This window comes from Aedes aegypti, chromosome 3, assembly GCF_002204515.2.
Source record: "Aedes aegypti strain LVP_AGWG chromosome 3, AaegL5.0 Primary Assembly, whole genome shotgun sequence".
In the NCBI taxonomy this organism is placed as follows: Eukaryota; Metazoa; Arthropoda; class Insecta; order Diptera; family Culicidae; genus Aedes; species Aedes aegypti.
In genome coordinates, this window is record NC_035109.1 from 44,519,464 (window position 1) to 44,523,261 (window position 3,798).

Consider the following 3,798-nt stretch of genomic DNA (forward strand, 5'->3'; position numbering starts at 1 on the left):
GACGATGGGGTAATGTAACCGTTCGGTTCCAATGCGTACTTGCTGGCTCCACCACAAGCGATTAACCATTATTTCCTCCCTTAATGAGTCCCTGGAAATCATAAAAAAACCTTGGAGCTTACCCACTCACTGGATGACAGTAACACGAGTGAGTGAGTGTTCCGCTTTCACGTCATACCATTCCAATTAGGATGCGTATAATTCGAGCAGTTTGAGGCTAGGCAAAACAAACCACAGCCCTGTTGATTTAATAACTGCCCAGAGATGGTGTTGGTATGCAACAGGATGGGCAAACATGTATTGGAAAATGCTTCATTTTATGTAAAACGGCATTTCATATAAAAGGAGGCTGGAATGTGGCGATCTTTCTCTTTATTATCAGTGATCCTTGAACGGAGTAGAAGTAGCGCGCGTGTGTAAAAAGTGAATATTGAGGTTAGATTTGTATAAAACCTAATTGTTGGTGAACGTTTTTAATATCTAATGTTGTCTCTTTTCTAATAATAGGATCAGTTAAACGTTAAAAATTGTGTTTAATTAGCTTGTTAGTAATAGTACGGAAAGTAATTCGTTAAAATGTGTTAGTATGGTTAGTAGTGATTATCTAAAACTACATCCTAAATGTTAAAATGTGTTGATCTTATAGCTAAAGTTATCAATACGATGAACATACAACAGTACAATGAACGAACACGACGTTTAACCAAACGTTAAACAAGAAAAAGGTATGCTACTATCAGTGATACGAGAAGTGCTAGTTAGAGGTTAGGTTCAGTGACGTCATAGGGTACTAATCTGTGATGACCAGGTCCTCTCCTGGGACCTTTTTCTTTTATGTCATTTCCTGAGTTTCCTGCAGTGTAGTGTCGTAGATGTGCCATCCGGAAGGCCGTGCGAGTCGTCCTTGCTCCAGAATCGGTCTGTGTGACCATCGCTTCGTTTTGGAGGTAGATGCCGCGCCGCCATTGCTTTTGGCCACGAGGTTGCGCAATGTAAAGCATCACCCTTCCGACGTCGGCCATCTTCCGACCCTCGCCAGAAAAGCTCAATCCAGCAAACATACCATTCGACCAGCAGTCCCAAGGTCGAGGTCCGTTACGTTCATCGAACAACATCCACAAGTTCAGGCCAGCAACCACCGGTGAAGATCTATACCACAAAAAGCATGCAAGTACCCATATTGTGACGTCACTATCAATAATGTTAATAAATTGTAAAATTGAATAGCCTCAGGTGTAGCGCATTCTTAGAAAGAGCAGCCTGGAGTTAAGATCTGTTCACCTATTTATCCTTGAATCGTCTTCCGGGTTCGCAAAGGAACCGTCAAGCCTCGCCTTTCGTGGATTACTGCAATAGAGACCCCCCCCTTTTACTTCCATAGTTCTGTTTGCCTTTCCACCGTCTTTTCAAACTTCTTTGGACAGTTTTCCAAACACTGCTCCTGCTCAAATATACCATGAGAACGGCATGTGTATCGGGGTGATTGAAATGTCCTAGACGACCCTGTAGATTTTCCCATCCCATGAGCTTCCGAGTTACAGACTACTTCTTGGATTGGGTATCGTCCTGTCGTCCCTATAGCTGCTAGCTGTTGAGACCTATCCGCCACCCAGTTCCCGTTGTTGGCTGGTATGCGGTATGGGTCCGATAATAACACCACGTCAGTCTTGGTTTCCGAGACTGACTGCCAAAGCAGCTGCTGGGCTGCATCACAGTGGTTTAAATTTAACTGTGTTACTTCCGTTTTGGCTGCTTTGATACTCCGCTTGTGCCCGGACATTTGGGTCCGCCCGTTAAGTGTCCGTTGTCTGCTCTGTCGACACATATTAGGCACTTAGCGATTTGCTTACAATCGCTTGCCCTATGGCCTTCAGCGCCGCATTTTCTGCACATCTTACTTCTGTCGGGACCATTGCAATTCCACGACTTATGGCCCTTCCCGAAACACTTGAAGCAAACTTCAGGAGGCTGTTGTATGCTCAGCCGGCAAACCGACCAGCCTACCTTGAGTATGCCCAAGTTCTTCGCTTTGTTGGCCTCTGCGACCGGCAGCCTGATCGCCGCCACCTGGGTGCCCTGCGGGCCCTTTCTAAGGTGGATGGCCTTACTGGCTACGTCGATGTCACACTGCTCTTTGAGGGCAGCCGAGACCTCCGCTGCATCGGTGACCTCATCCAGATTTTTACACTGGAGAGTCGCTTCAGCAGTAAGGGATCTTACATCAACCTCGTCACCAAGTACTTCTTGTGCCAGTTGCTTATAGACTGCACCCTTTTCCTTGGCGTCCTTCTTTAAGACTAGGATCATTTCACCAATCCTAGTTCGCCTTATGCTTCGCACGTCTGCGCCCAATGGCGATAGCTTCTCTGTGCTTCGCATCGCCTTCAGAACCTCGGCGTATTTTGCTTCCTCCGTTTTGATAACGAGGGCTTCGCCTAAATTCCTACGTTTCGCTGTTTTCGGTTTAGCGCTCTCCTTGGGCTCCGTTTTCGGTTTCCTCTGTTTTTTCTTATTTCCAACTCGTATCCACGGGTTGCTGTTGCAACAAATCTGTCAAGATATTTGTGTATGCATATTCCATGAATGTTAAGTCATTAGGTCAGTATCAACAAGTAATGCGAAAACTGATTGCTCCTCAAAATCCTGACCGCTCCGGAGCACATTCTACGAGGGATGATTCAGCCCTAGCAAATGAGCTGCGAAGCAATCATCCTCATATTGAGGGGCACTTCAGTTCGTGGTTGCTATGGGCAAACTTAATTAACTCAGCCCTAGCACACAACCGTGACCAGATGATTGAAGCCGATTCTCCTCCTTTGGAACTCTCCAAATACTTCCGTTGGACTGGTGTGTCAGAGGCAGCACGACTGCAAACAGTCCATCGTGATATGGTTGCTGCTCAAGTGAATAATAATGCGTGGTGTCGTGATGTAAATGATCTCGCAAAGGACTTAGACACGGCGCTGACTATTTTGCAAGGAATTAAGCAAAAAATTGAGAGCATGTCTGCCAAAGGATCTACAAGTACAGAGCTGTTTTCAGCTATGGAATCTGCTACACGACCAGAGGATTCACAACTTAGCTTGACGCTAGGCGATAGGGTTATGGATTGTGAGGATGTAGATCATGCTGATTAATTAATAGGAGTAGATCGTAGTGTGATATTATCACCTGTTATCGGCGTATCTATTTTTAAACTTATTATGAAATACATCTGTTTTAAGTTTTGTTTTGACTTATTAGTTTTACTTAAACCAGTCCACACATAGGTTTTTATTCTGGGGATGATATTGAAATCCAAGTAATGGGGATCTTGCTCCAATCCTTTTTCAGGAAGAAACACGCCTCCGGGTAAGTATCCACAATTTTCAAATGTATTTTTACATTCATAAACTTTGAACGCATTCATGGCTGTGCAGACCTCCTTCAAAATTGATCCTTTTTCTTGATGGGTTCTTCTCAGGTGTTGTTTGATCTGGCCAAAAACGAACTCGATGGGATTGAAAAAAGGGCAGTACGCCGGCAGGAATATCGGGATAATACCAATGGAACGGAAGTATCTTATTATATTGGCATCGCAGTGAATGCGAGCTCCATCTAAAATCCAGACAGAATGGAATCCAGGGTACCGTTGAACATGGGGATTATTCAAAGCAAAGGTTCTACAACAGTTGAAAAACTTTTGCCTGTTGAATGTCCCTTCGGTCCAAAAACTGTCCAGCATGCCGTTCAATCCAAGAAAACACAAGAAAAATACCCTAGGCTTCCTGCAGAACTCTCCTCGGTAAATAAGCTTCT

The 3,798-nt window shown here is 44.6% G+C and overlaps 1 long non-coding RNA gene across 1 annotated transcript; it reads left to right on the forward strand.

Moving 5' to 3' along the window:
• The first annotated feature begins 685 nt into the window (after positions 1–685).
• On the forward strand, positions 686–1,224 carry LOC5564276. The gene is made up of 2 exons (XR_002501945.1): positions 686–725; positions 809–1,224. It is a non-coding gene; the product is annotated as an uncharacterized LOC5564276 (long non-coding RNA).
• The last annotated feature ends 2,574 nt before the right edge of the window (positions 1,225–3,798 follow it).